Source organism: Nerophis ophidion, linkage group LG01 (assembly GCF_033978795.1).
Source record: "Nerophis ophidion isolate RoL-2023_Sa linkage group LG01, RoL_Noph_v1.0, whole genome shotgun sequence".
Classification (NCBI taxonomy): domain Eukaryota; kingdom Metazoa; phylum Chordata; class Actinopteri; order Syngnathiformes; family Syngnathidae; genus Nerophis; species Nerophis ophidion.
Window position 1 is genome coordinate 81,977,404 of NC_084611.1, and position 13,888 is coordinate 81,991,291.

General features: G+C 40.6%; 1 protein-coding gene and 17 non-coding genes across 18 annotated transcripts in view; 1 reads left to right on the forward strand and 17 right to left on the reverse strand.

Annotated features, from left to right (window-relative positions):
- fhdc1 (FH2 domain containing 1) overlaps positions 1 to 13,888 on the forward strand; it is a 102,695-nt gene that overhangs the window by 48,654 nt on the left and 40,153 nt on the right. The window lies entirely within an intron of this gene.
- trnas-aga (transfer RNA serine (anticodon AGA)) lies at positions 128 to 209 on the reverse strand. The gene has a single exon. It is a non-coding gene; the product is annotated as a tRNA-Ser (tRNA).
- On the reverse strand, positions 784 to 865 carry trnas-uga (transfer RNA serine (anticodon UGA)). The gene has a single exon. It is a non-coding gene; the product is annotated as a tRNA-Ser (tRNA).
- trnas-aga (transfer RNA serine (anticodon AGA)) lies at positions 1,441 to 1,522 on the reverse strand. Its single transcript has one exon. It is a non-coding gene; the product is annotated as a tRNA-Ser (tRNA).
- trnas-uga (transfer RNA serine (anticodon UGA)) lies at positions 2,576 to 2,657 on the reverse strand. Its single transcript has one exon. It is a non-coding gene; the product is annotated as a tRNA-Ser (tRNA).
- Positions 3,023 to 3,104, reverse strand: trnas-aga (transfer RNA serine (anticodon AGA)). Its single transcript has one exon. It is a non-coding gene; the product is annotated as a tRNA-Ser (tRNA).
- trnas-aga (transfer RNA serine (anticodon AGA)) lies at positions 3,680 to 3,761 on the reverse strand. The gene has a single exon. It is a non-coding gene; the product is annotated as a tRNA-Ser (tRNA).
- Positions 4,637 to 4,718, reverse strand: trnas-aga (transfer RNA serine (anticodon AGA)). The gene has a single exon. It is a non-coding gene; the product is annotated as a tRNA-Ser (tRNA).
- On the reverse strand, positions 5,296 to 5,377 carry trnas-aga (transfer RNA serine (anticodon AGA)). The gene has a single exon. It is a non-coding gene; the product is annotated as a tRNA-Ser (tRNA).
- trnas-aga (transfer RNA serine (anticodon AGA)) lies at positions 6,279 to 6,360 on the reverse strand. Its single transcript has one exon. It is a non-coding gene; the product is annotated as a tRNA-Ser (tRNA).
- trnas-aga (transfer RNA serine (anticodon AGA)) lies at positions 6,582 to 6,663 on the reverse strand. Its single transcript has one exon. It is a non-coding gene; the product is annotated as a tRNA-Ser (tRNA).
- Positions 8,198 to 8,279, reverse strand: trnas-uga (transfer RNA serine (anticodon UGA)). The gene has a single exon. It is a non-coding gene; the product is annotated as a tRNA-Ser (tRNA).
- Positions 10,313 to 10,394, reverse strand: trnas-aga (transfer RNA serine (anticodon AGA)). The gene has a single exon. It is a non-coding gene; the product is annotated as a tRNA-Ser (tRNA).
- On the reverse strand, positions 11,187 to 11,268 carry trnas-aga (transfer RNA serine (anticodon AGA)). Its single transcript has one exon. It is a non-coding gene; the product is annotated as a tRNA-Ser (tRNA).
- On the reverse strand, positions 11,843 to 11,924 carry trnas-uga (transfer RNA serine (anticodon UGA)). The gene has a single exon. It is a non-coding gene; the product is annotated as a tRNA-Ser (tRNA).
- On the reverse strand, positions 12,501 to 12,582 carry trnas-aga (transfer RNA serine (anticodon AGA)). Its single transcript has one exon. It is a non-coding gene; the product is annotated as a tRNA-Ser (tRNA).
- On the reverse strand, positions 13,157 to 13,238 carry trnas-uga (transfer RNA serine (anticodon UGA)). Its single transcript has one exon. It is a non-coding gene; the product is annotated as a tRNA-Ser (tRNA).
- Positions 13,679 to 13,760, reverse strand: trnas-uga (transfer RNA serine (anticodon UGA)). Its single transcript has one exon. It is a non-coding gene; the product is annotated as a tRNA-Ser (tRNA).

Genomic DNA, 13,888 nt, shown 5'->3' on the forward strand with positions numbered 1-13,888 from the left:
CCTCCAAAATATTTCCCTTTTTAAAAATCCTTCCTGACTGAGTAATGCCAGTCCACCAAAATGATGTCCAAGAAAGTAGTCATGTGATGAAGTTACCGACTAAGGTCTTTCTGTCCCTCAAAACTTACGTTGTCGGCAGGATTTGAACCTACGCGGGGAGAGCCCAATGGATTTCTAGTCTATCGCCTTAACCGCTCGGCCACGACAACTAATCTTGTTATATCCTGATCATTTGACCGTATGGTTTAGTCCTGATATTCACAGCATTAAGGAGTCATACAAACCAGGTTGTCATCCTACACGATATTTCCATTTTTTAAATCCTTACTGACTGAGTAATGCCTGTCCCCCAATCTATGAAACTGGTTTCCAAGAAAGTTACCCCAAGATAAATACTTTATTTTAAGGACTTAAGAGCAAAGTCGTCCAAAAGACAGAGCCATAGTACAAACAAAAACACACCTTATCAAAGGGTTTTCTTCTCAGTTTTTGTTTTAAATATTGCATTGTGGGCATCACCAAAGAAAAATCAATAAATTAGCCACGCCGTTTTAGAAGCCGCAAGGTTCAAAACGTAGAAAAAAGGTAGCGGCTAATAGCTTTTAGTAGTTATTGACTAAGATCTTTCTGTCGCTTAAATCCTACGTTGTCCTGTTGTACCTGCGCAGGGAGACCCTAAGGATGTAAGCTCCATCGCCTTAACTGCTTGGCCTGTCTCATGTGCAAATTGTTAGCTGGGTTTTGGTCCATAGACGGTTGTATCTGTGTGTCCCTCAAAACCTACGTTGTCGGCAGGATTTGAACCTACGCGGGGAGACCCCAATGGATTTCAAGTCCATCGCCTTAACCACTCGGCCACGACAACTAATCATGTTACATATTGATCAATTGACCGCATGGTTTAGTCCTGATATTCACAGCATTAAGGAGTCATACAAACCAGGTTGTCATCCTCCACGATATTTCCATTTTTTTTAAATCCTTACTGACTGAGTAATGCCTGTCCACCAATCTATCAAAACTTTTTCCAGGATAGTTACCCCAAGATAAATACCTTATTTTAAGGACTTAAGAGCGAACTCGTCCAAAAGAGAGAGACAGAGTACAAAGAATAACACACCTTATCAGTGTGTTTGCTTGTTATTTAAAAAAATATATTGCATTATGTCCATCAGCAAGGAAAAATCAATAAATTAGCCACAGCGTTTTATAAGACGCAAGGTTCAAAACGTAGAAAAATGATAGCGGCTAATAGCTTTTAGTAGTTATTGACTAAGTTCTTTTTGTCGCTCAAATCCTACGTTGTCCTGTTGTACCTGCGCAGGGAGACCCCAATGGATATCAGCTCCATCGCCTTAACTGCTTGGCCTGTCTCATGTGCAAATTGTTAGCTGGGTTGAGGTCCATAGACGGTTGTGTCTGTGTGTCCCTCAAAACCTACGTTGTCGGCAGGATTTGAACCTACACGGGGAGACCCCAATGGATTTCTAGTCCGTCGCCTTAACCACTCGGCCACGACAACTAATTAGACTACATCCTGATCAATTGACCACATGGTTTAGTTCTGATATTCACAGCATTAAGGAGTCATACAAACCAGGTTGTCATCCTACACGGTATTTCCATTTTTTTAAATCCTTACTGACTGAGTAATGCCTGTCCCCCAATCTATCAAACCTGTTTCCAGGAAAGTTACCCCAAGATAAATACCTTATTTTAAGGACTTAAGAGCGAACTCGTCCAAAAGATAGAGCCAGAGTACGAACAATAACACACATTATCAGTGTGTTTGCTTGTTCGTTTTTTTTAAATATTGCATTATGGCCATCAGCAAAGAAAAATCAATAAATTAGCCATACCGTTTTATAAGCCACAAGGTTCAAAATGTAGAAAACAGGTGCTGCTCATAGTTTTTAGTAGTTACTTCAGCATCAAGGGTTGGAATTGGGGGTTAAATCACCAAATTTGATTCCCGGGCGCGGCCACTGCTGCTGCCCACTGCTCCCCTCACCTCCCAGGGTGTGATCAAGGGTAATGGGTCAAATGCAGAGAATAATTTCGCCAAACCTAGTGTGTGTGTGACAATCATTGGTACTTTAACCTTATTGACTAAGGTCTTTTTTTGCTCAAATCCTACGTTTTCCTATTGGAACCTGCGCAGGGAGACCCTAATGGATTTCAAATCCATCACCTTAACCACTTGGCCACGACAACTAGTTAGGCTCAGTCCTGATCAACTGACCACATGGTTTAGTCCTGATATTCACAGCATTAAGGAGTCATACAAACCAGGTTTTCATTCAACACGGTATTTCCATTTTTTTAAATCCTTACTGACTGAGTAATGCCTGTCCACCAATCTATCAAACCTGTTTCCAGGAAAGTTACCCCAAGATAAAAAGCGGCTCATAGTTTTTATTAGTTATATCAGCATTAAGGAGTCATAGAAACCAGGTTGTCATCCTACAAAATATTTCCATTTTTAAAAATACTTCCTGACTGAGTAATGCCTGTCCACCAAAATAGTCATATGATTGAAGTCACTGACTAAGGTCTTTCTGTCCCTCAAAACTTACGTTGTCGGCAGGATTTGAACCTACGCGGGGAGACCCCAATGGATTTCAAGTCCATCGCCTTAACCACTCGGCCACGACAACTAATCATGCCTTGGCTTGATCAATTGACCGCATGATTTAGTCCTGATATTCACAGCATTAAGGAGTCATACAAACCAGGTTGTCATCCTAAACAGCATTTCCATTTTTTAAATTCTTACTGACTGAGTAATGCCTGTCCACCAATCTATCAAACCTTTTTCCAGGAAAGTTCCCCCAAGATAAATACCTTAATTTAAGGACTTAAGAGCGAATTTGTCCAAAAGATAGAGCCAAAGTACAAACAATAACACACCTTATTAAAGTGTTTGCTTGTTAGTTTTTGTTTTAAAAATTGCATTTTGGCCATCAGCAAAGAAAAATCAATAAATTATGCTCAGTCCTGATCAACTGTCCCTCAAAACTTACGTTGTCGGCAGGATTTGAACCTACTCGGGGAGAGCCCAATGGATTTCTAGCCCATCGCCTTAACCACTCGGCCACGACAACTAAACTTGTTATATCCTGATCATTTGACCGTATGGTTTGGTCCTGATATTCACAGCATTAAGGAGTCATACAAACCAGGTTGTCATCCTACACGATATTTCCATTTTTTAAATCCTTACTGACTGAGTAATGCCTGTCCCCCAATCTATGAAACTGGTTTCCAAGAAAGTTACCCCAAGATAAATACCTTATTTTAAGGACTTAAGAGCAAAGTCGTCCAAAAGACAGAGCCATAGTACAAACAAAAACACACCTTATCAAAGTGTTTTCTTCTCAGTTTTTGTTTTAAATATTGCATTATGGGCATCACCAAAGAAAAATCTATAAATTAGCCACGCCGTTTTATAAGCCGCAAGGTTCAAAACGTAGAAAAAAGGTAGCGGCTAATAGCTTTTAGTAGTTATTGACTAAGATCTTTCTGTCGCTCAAATCCTACGTTGTCCTGTTGTACCTGCCCAGGGAGACCCCAAAGGATGTCAGTTCCATCGCCTTAACTGCTTGGCCTGTCTCATGTGCAAATTGTTAGCTGGGTTGAGGTCCATAGACGGTTGTGTCTGTGTGTCCCTCAAAACCTACGTTGTCGGCAGGATTTGAACCTACGCGGGGAGACCCCAATGGATTTCTAGTCCATCGCCTTTACCACTCGGCCACGACAACTAATCATGTTATGTCCTGATCAATTGACCGCATGGTTTAGTCCTGATGTTCACAGCATTAAGGAGTCATACAAACCAGGTTGTCATCCTACACGGTATTTCCATTTTTTTAAATCCTTACTGACTGAGTAATGCTTGTCCACCAATCTATCAAAATGGTTTTCAAGAAAATTACCCCAAGATAAATACCTTAATTTAACTTGTCCAAAAGATAGAGCCAGAGTACAAACAATAACACACCTTATTCAAGTGTTTGCTTGGTAGTTTTTGTTTTAAAAATTGCATTATGGCCATCAGCAAAGAAAAATCAATAAATTAGCCACACCGTTTTATAAGCCACAAGGTTCAAAATGTAGAAAAAAGGTAATGGCTCATAGTTTTTAGTAGTCACATCAACATCAAGGGTTGGAATTGGGGGTTAAATCACCAAATTTGATTCCCAGGCGCGGCCACTGCTGCTGCCCACTGCTCCCCTCGCCTTCCAGGGGGTGATCAAGAATGATAGGTCAAATGCAGGGAATAATTTCGCCAAACCTAGTGTGTGTGTGACAATCATTGGTACTTTAACTTTATTGACTAAGGTCTTTTTGTCGCTCAAATCCTACGTTTTCATATTGGAACCTGCGCAGGGAGACCCTAATGGATTTCAAATCCATCACCAACTAATTATGCTCAGTCTTGATCAACTGACTGCATGGTTTAATCCTGATATTTACACCATTAAGGAGTCATAGAAACCAGGTTGTCATCCTACAAAATATTTCCCTTTTTAAAAATCCTTCCTGACTGAGTAATCCCAGTCCACCAAAATGATGTCCAAGAAAGTAGTCATGTGATGAAGTTACCGACTAAGGTCTTTCTGTCCCTCAAAACTTACGTTGTCGGCAAGATTTGAACCTACGCGGGGAGACCCCAATGGATTTCTAGTCCATCGCCTTTACCTCTCGGCCACGACAACTAATCATGTTAAGTCCTGATCATTTGACCGTATGGTTTAGTCCTGATATTCACAGCATTAAGGAGTCATACAAACCAGGTGGTCATCCTCCACGATATTTCCATTTTTTTAAATCCTTACTGACTGAGTAATTAATGCCTGTCCACCAATCTATCAAACCTGTTTCCAGGAAAGTTACCCCAAGATAAATACCTTATTTTAAGGACTTAAGAGCGAACTCATCCAAAAGATAGAACCAGAGTACAAACAATAACATACCTTATCAGTGTGTTTGCTTGTTAGTTTTTAAAAAATATTGCATTATGTCCATCAGCAATAAAAAACAATAAATTATACACACCGTTTTATAAGCCGTAAGGTTCAAAACGTAGAAAAAAGATAGCGCCTAATAGCTGTTAGTAGTTATTGACTAAGGTCTTTTTGTCGCTCAAATCCTAAGTTGTCCTGTTGTACCTGCGCAAGGAGACATCAAAGGATGTCAGCTCCATCGCCTTAACTGCTTGGCCTGTCTCATGTGCAAATTGTTAATTGGGTTGAGGTCCATAGACGGTTGTGTCTGTGTGTCCCTCAAAATCTGCGTTGTCAGCAGGATTTGAACCTACGCGGGGAGACCCCAATGGATTTCTAGTCCATCGCCTTAACCACTCGGCCATGACAACTAATCATGTAATGTCCTGATCAATTGACCGCATGGTTTAGTCCTGATATTCACAGCATTAAGGAGTCATACAAACCAGGTTGTCATCCTCCACGATATTTCCATTTTTTTAAATCCTTACTGACTGAGTAATGCCTGTCCCCCAATCTATCAAACCTGTTTCCAGGAAAGTTACCCCAAGATAAATACTTTATTTTAAGGACTTAAGAGCAAACTCGTCCAAAAGATAGAGCCAGAGTACAAAAAATAACACACCTTATTAGTGTGTTTGCTTGGTAGTTTTTTTTAAATATTGCATTATGTGCATCAGCAAAGAAAAATCAATAAATTAGCCATACCGTTTTATAAGCCACAAGGTTCAAAATGTAGAAAACAGGTGCTGCTCATAGTTTTTAGTAGTTCCTTCAGCATCAAGGGTTGGAATTGGGGGTTAAATCACCAAATCTGATTCCCGGGCGCAGCCACCGCCTCTGCCCACTGCTCCCCTCACCTCCCAGGGAGTGATCTAGGGTAATGGGTCAAATGCAGAGAATAATTTCGCCAAACCTAGTGTGTGACAATCATTGGTACTTTAACCTTAGTGACTAAGGTCTTTTTTTGCTCAAATACTACGTTTTCCTATTGGAACCTGCGCAGGGAGACTCTAATGGATTTCAAATCCATCACCTTAACCACTTGGCCACGACAACTAGTTAGGCTCGGTCCTGATCAACTGAGCACATGGTTTAATCCTGATATTCACAGCATTAAGGAGTCATAGAAACCAGGTTGTCATCCTACAAAATATTTCCCTTTTTAAAAGTACTTCCTGACTGAGTAATGCCAGTCCACCAAAATGATGTCCAAGAAAGTAGTCATGTGATGAAGTTACTGACTAAGGTCTTTCTGTCCCTCAAAACGTACGTTATCGGCAGGATTTGAACCTACGCGGGGAGACCCCAATGGATTTCTAGTCCATCGCCTTAACCACTCGGCCACGACAACTAATGTTATGTTGTGATCAATTGACTGCATGGTTTAGTCCTGATATTCATAGCATTAAGGAGTCACAAAAAACAGGATATCATCCTACAAGATATTTCCTTTTTTTCTAATCCCCACTGACAGAATAATGCCTGTCCACCAATCCATCAAAAATGTTTTCCAAGAAAGTTACTGCAAAACAAAGTGTTACTGACTGACGACTATGTGTCCCTCAAAACCTACGTTGTCGGCAGGATTTAAACCTACGCGGGGAGACCCCAAAGGATTTCTAGTCCATCGCCTTAACCACTCGGGCACGACAACTAATTAGACTATATCCTGATCAATTGACCGCATGGTTTAGTCCTGATATTCACAGCATTAAGGAGTCATACAAACCAGGTTGTCATCTTACGCGATATTTCCATTTTTTTAAATCCTTACTGACTGAGTAATGCCTGTCCCCCAATCTGTGAAAATGGTTTCCAAGAAAGTTACCCCAAGATAAATACCTTATTTTAAGGACTTAAGAGCATAGTCGTCCAAAAGACAGAGCCAGAGTACAAACAAAAACACACCTTATCAAAGTGTTTTCTTCTTAGTTTTTGTTTTAAATATTGCATTATGGGCATCAACAAAGAAAAATCTATAAATTAGCCACGCTGTTTTATAAGCCGCAAGGTTCAAAACGTAGAAAAAAGATAGCGGCTAATAGCTGTTAGTAGTTATTGACTAAGTTCTTTTTGTCGCTCAAATCCTAAATTGTCCTGTTGTACCTGCGCAAGGAGACATCAAAGGATGTCAGCTCCAGCGCCTTAAGTGATTGGCCTGTCTCATGTTCAAATTGTTAATTGGGTTGAGGTCCATAGACGGTTGTGTCTGTGTGTCCCTCAAAATCTACATTGTCAGCAGGATTTGAACCTATGCGGGGAGACCCCAATGGTTTTCACGTCCATCCCCTTAACCACTCGGCCACGACAACTAATCATGTCATGTCCTGATCAATTGACCGTATGGTTTAGTCCTGATATTCACAGCATTACGGAGTCATACAAACCAGGTTGTCATCCTACACGGTATTTCCATTTTTTAAATCCTTACCGACTGAGTAATGCCTGTCCCCCAATCTATCAAACCTGTTTCCAGGAAAGTTACCCCAAGATAAATACCTTATTTTAAGGACTTAAGAGCAAAGTCGTCCAAAAGATAGAGCCAGAGTACAAAGAATAACACACCTTATTAGTGTGTTTGCTTGGTAGTTTTTTTTAAATATTGCATTATGTGCATCAATAAAGAAAAATCAATAAATTAGCCATACCGTTTTATAAGCCACAAGGTTCAAAAGGTAGAAAACAGGTGCTGCTCATAGTTTTTAGTAGTTTCTTCAGCATCAAGGGTTGGAATTGGGGGTTAAATCACCAAATTTGATTCCCGGGCGCGGCCACCGCCTCTGCCCACTGCTCCCCTCACCTCCCAGGGTGTGATCTAGGGTAATGGGTCAAATGCAGAGAATAATTTCGCCAAACCTAGTGTGTGTGTGACAATCATTGGTACTTTAACCTTAGTGACTAAGGTCTTTTTTTGCTCAAATACTACGTTTTCCTATTGGAACCTGCGCAGGGAGACCCTAATGGATTTCAAATCCATCACCTAAACCACTTGGCCACGACAACTAGTTATGCTCAGTCCTGATCAACTGACCACATGGTTTAATCCTGATATTCACAGCATTAAGGAGTCATAGAAACCAGGTTGTCATCCTACAAAATATTTCCATTTTCAAAAATACTTCCTGACTGAGTAATGCCAGTCCACCAAAATAGTCACTGACTAAGGTCTTTCTGTCCCGCAAAACTTACGTTGTCGGCAGGATTTGAACCTACGCGGGGAGACCCCAATGGATTTCAAGTCCATCGCCTTAACCACTCGGCCACGACAACTAATCATGCCTTGTCTTGATCAATTGACCGCATGATTTAGTCCTGATATTCACAGCATTAAGGAGTCATACAAACCAGGTTGTCATCCTCCACGATATTTCCATTTTTTAAAATTCTTTCTGTCTGAGTAATGCCTGTCCACCAATCTATCAAACCTGTTTCCAGGAAAGTCACCCCAATATAAATACCTTAATTTAAGGGCTTAAGAGCAAAGTCGTCCAAAAGATAGAGCCAGAGTACAAACAAAAACACACCTTATCAAAGTGTTTTCTTGTTAGTTTTTGTTTTAAATATTGCATTATGTGCATCAGCAAAGAAAGATAATTAAATTAGCAACACCGTTTTATAAGCCGCAAAGTTCAAAATGTAGAAAAAAGGTAGCGTCTCATAGTTTTTAGTAGTTATATCAGCATCAAGGGTTGGAATTGGGGGTTAAATCACCAATTTTTTTATTCCTGGGTGCGGCCACCGCTGCTGCCCACTGCTCCCCTCACCTTCCAGGCGGTGATCAAGGGTAATGGGTCAAATGCAGAGAATAATTTTGCCAGACCTAGTGTGTGTGTGACAATAATAGGTACTTTAACTTTATTGAATAAGGTTTTTTTGTCGCTCAAATCCTACGTTGTCCTGCTGTACCTGCGCAGGGAGACCCTAATGGATTTAAAATCCATCAGCTTGGCCACGACAACTAGTTATGCTCAGTCCTGATCAACTGACCACATGGTTCAATCCTGACATTCACAGCATTAAGGAGTCATAGAAACCAGGTTGTAATCCTACAAAATATTTCCATTTTTAAAAATCTTTCCTGACTGAGTAATGCCTGTCCACCAATCTATGAAACTGGTTTCCAAGAAAGTTACCCCAAGATAAATACCTTATTTTAAGGACTTAAGAGCGAACTTGTCCAAAAGATAGAGCCAGAGTACAAACAATAACGCACCTTATCAGTGTGTTTGCTTGTTAGTTTTTAAAAAAATAGTGCATTATGTCCATCAGCAATAAAAAAACAATAAATTAACCACACCGTTTTATAAGCCGCAAGGTTAAAAATGTAGAAAAAAGATAGCGGCTAATAGCTGTTAGTAGTTATTGACTAAGGTCTTTTTGTCGCTCAAATCCTACGTTGTCCTGTTGTACCTGCGCAGGAAGACATCAAAGGATGTCAGCTCCATCGCCTTAACTGCTTGGCCTGTCTGATGTGCAAATTATTAGCTGGGTTGAGGTCCATAGACGGTTGTGTCTGTGTGTCCCTCAAAACCTACGTTGTCGGCACCATTTGAACCTACGCGGGGAGACCCCAATGGATTCCTACTCAATCGCCTTAACCACTCGGCCACGACAACAAATCATGTTATGTCCAGATCAATTGACCGCATGGTTTAGTCCTGATATTCACAGCATTAAGGAGTCATACAAACCAGGTTGTCATCCTCCACGATATTTCCATTTTTTTAAATCCTTACTGACTGAATAAAGCCTGTCTACCAATCCATCAAACCTGTTTCCAGGAAAGTTACCCCAAGATAAATACCTTATTTTAAGGACTTAAGAGCAAAGTCGTCCAAAAGATAGAGCCAGAGTACAAACAATAACACACCTTATTAGTGTGTTTGCTTGGTAGTTTTTTTTAAATAGTGCATTATGGCCATCAGCAATAAAAAAAACAATAAATTAGCCACACCGTTTTATAAGCCGCAAGGTTCAAAACGTAGATAAAAGACAGCGGCTAATGGCTGTTAGTAGTCCTGTTGTACCTGCGATGGGAGACATCAAAGGATGTCAGCTCCATCGCCTTAACTGCTTGGCCTGTTTAATGTTCAAATTGTTAGCTGGGTTGAGGTCCATAGACGGTTGAGTCCTAATATTTACAGCGTTAAAGAGTCCTAGAAACCAGATTGTCATCCTCCAAAATATTTTCCTTTTTTTAAATCCTTACTGACTGAGTAATACCAAACCACGAAACGATTTCCAATAAAGTTACCACATGTCAAAGTGTTACTGACTGACGACTATGTGTCCCTCAAAACCTACGTTGTCGGCAGGATTTGAACCTACACGGGGAGACCCCAATGGATTTCTAGTCCATCGCCTTAACCACTCGGCCACAACAACAAATCATATTCAATTGTGATCAATTGACCGCATGGTTTAGTCCTGATATTCACAGCATTAAGGAGTCATACACACCAGTCGCCTTAACCACTCGGCCACGACAACAAATCATGTTATGTCCAGATCAATTGACCGCATGGTTTAGTCCTGATATTCACAGCATTAAGGAGTCATACAAACCAGGTTGTCATCCTCCACGATATTTCCATTTTTTTAAATCCTTACTGACTGAATAAAGCCTGTCCCCCAATCTATCAAACCTGTTTCCAGGAAAGTTACCCCAAGATAAATACCTTATTTTAAGGACTTAAGAGCAAAGTCGTCCAAAAGATAGAGCCAGAGTACAAACAATAACACACCTTATTAGTGTGTTTGCTTGGTAGTTTTTTTTAAATAGTGCATTATGGCCATCAGTAATAAAAAAAACAATAAATTAGCCACACCGTTTTATAAGCCGCAAGGTTCAAAACGTAGAAAAAAGACAGCGGCTAATGGCTGTTAGTAGTCCTGTTGTACCTGCGATGGGAGACATCAAAGGATGTCAGCTCCATCGCCTTAACTGCTTGGCCTGTTTAATGTTCAAATTGTTAGCTGGGTTGAGGTCCATAGACGGTTGAGTCCTAATATTTACAGCGTTAAAGAGTCCTAGAAACCAGATTGTCATCCTCCAAAATATTTTCCTTTTTTTAAATCCTTACTGACTGAGTAATACCAAACCACGAAACGATTTCCAATAAAGTTACCACATGTCAAAGTGTTACTGACTGACGACTATGTGTCCCTCAAAACCTACGTTGTCGGCAGGATTTGAACCTACACGGGGAGACCCCAATGGATTTCTAGTCCATCGCCTTAACCACTCGGCCACAACAACTAATCATATTCAATTGTGATCAATAGACCGCATGGTTTAGTCCTGATATTCACAGCATTAAGGAGTCATACACACCAGGTTGTCATCCTACACGGTATTTCCATTTTTTTAAATCCTTACTGACTGAGTAATGCCTGTCCACCAATCTATCAAAATGGTTTCCAAGAAAGTTACCCCAAGATAAATACCTTATTTTAAGGACTTAAGAGCGAACTCGTCCAAAAGATAGAGCCAGAGTACAAAGAATAACACACCTTATCAGTGTGTTTGCTTGTTAGTTTAAAAAAAATATTGCATTATGTCTATCAGCAAGGAAAAATCAATAAATTAGCCACAGCGTTTTATAAGCCGCAAGGTTCAAAACGTAGAAAAAAGATAGCGGCTAATAGCTTTTAGTAGTTATTGACTAAGGTCTTTTTGTCGCTCAAATCCTAAATTGTCCTGTTGTACCTGCGCAGGGAGACCCTAATGGATATCAGCTGCATCGCCTTAACTGCTTGGCCTTTCTCATGTGCAAATTGTTAGCTGGGTTGAGGTCCATAGACGGTTGTGTCTGTGTGTCCCTCAAAACCTACGTTGTCGGCAGGATTTGAACCTACGCGGGGAGACCCCAATGGATTTCAAGTCCATCGCCTTAACCACTCGGCCACGACAACTAATCATATTATGTTGTGATCAATTGACTGCATGGTTTAGTCCTGATATTCACAGCATTAAGGAGTCATACAAACCAGGTTGTCATCCTACACGATATTTCCATTTTTTTAAATCCTTACTGACTGAGTAATGCCTGTCCCCCAATCTATGAAAATGGTTTCCAAGAAAGTTACCCCAAGATAAATACCTTATTTTAAGGACTTAAGAGCAAAGTCGTCCAAAAGACAGAGCCAGAGTACAAACAAAAACACACCTTATGAAAGTGTTTTCTTCTTAGTTTTTGTTTTAAATATTGCATTATGGGCATAACCAAAGAAAAATCTATAAATTAGCCACGCCGTTTTATAAGCCGCAAGGTTCAAAACGTAGGAAAAAGGTAGCGGCTAATAGCTTTTAGTAGTTATTGACTAAGATCTTTCTGTCGCTCAAATCCTACGTTGTCCTGTTGTACCTGCGCAGGGAGACATCAAAGGATGTCAGCTCGATCGCCTTAACTGCTTGGCCTGTCTCATGTGCAAATTATTAGCTAGGTTGAGGTCCATAGACGGTTGTGTCTGTGTGTCCCTCAAAACCTACGTTGTCGGCAGGATTTGAACCTACGCGGGGAGACCCCAATGGATTTCTAGTCCATCGCCTTAACCACTCGGCCACGACAACTAATCATGTTATGTCCTGATCAATTGGCCGCATGGTTTAGTCCTGATATTCACAACATTAAGGAGTCATAGAAACCAGGTTGTCATCCTAAACGGCATTTCCATTTTTTAAATCCTTACTGACTGAGTAATGCCTGTCCCCCAATCTATCAAACCTGTTTCCAGGAGAGTTACCCCAAGATAAATACCTTATTTTAAGGACTTAAGAGCAAAGTCGTCCAAAAGATAGAGCCAGAGTACAAACAATAACACACCTTATCAGTGTGTTTGCTTGTTAGTTTTTTTAAAATATCGCATTATGGCCATCAGCAAAGAAAAATCTATAAATTAGCCATGCCGTTTTATAAGCCGCAATGTTCAAAACGTAGAACAAAGATAGCGGCTAATAGCTTTTAGTAGTTATTGACTAAGTTCTTTTTGTCGCTCAAATCCTACGTTGTCCTGTTGTAACTGCGCAAGGAGACCCCAATAGATATCAGCTCCATTGCCTTAACTGCTTGGCCTGTCTCATGTGCAAATTGTTAGCTGGGTTGAGGTCCATAGACGGTTGTGTCTGTGTGTCCCATCAAAACCTACATTGTCGGCAGGATTTGAACCTACGCGGGGAGACCCTAATGGATTTCAAGTCCAACGCCTTAACCACTCGGCCACGACAACTATTAATGTTATATCCTGATCAATTGACCGCATGGTTTAGTCCTGATATTCACAGCATTAAGGAGTCATACAAACCAGGTTGTCATCCTACATGATATTTCCATTTTCTAAAAATCCTTACTGACTGAGAAATGCTTGTCCACCAATCTATCAAAATGGTTTTCAAGAAAATTACCCCAAGATAAATACCTTATTTTAAGGACTTAATAGCAAACTCGTCCAAAAGAGAGAGACAGAGTACAAAGAATAACACACCTTATCAGTGTGTTTGACTAAGGTCTTTTTGTCGCTCAAATCCTAAATTGTCCTGTTGTACCTGCACAGGGAGACCCCAATGGATATCAGCTCCATCGCCTTAACTGCTTGGCCTGTCTCATGTTCAAATTGTTAATTGGGTTGAGGTCCGTAGACGGTTGTGTCTATGTGTCCCTCAAAATCTACGTTGTCAGCAGGATTTGAACCTACGCGGGGAGACCCCAATGGATTTCAAGTCCATCGCCTTAACCACTCGGCCACGACAACTAATCACGTTACGTCGTGATTAATTGACCGCATGGTTTAGTCCTGATATTCACAGCATTAAGGAGTCATACAAACCAGGTTGTCATCATACACTGTATTTACATTTTTTTAAATCCTTACTGACTGAG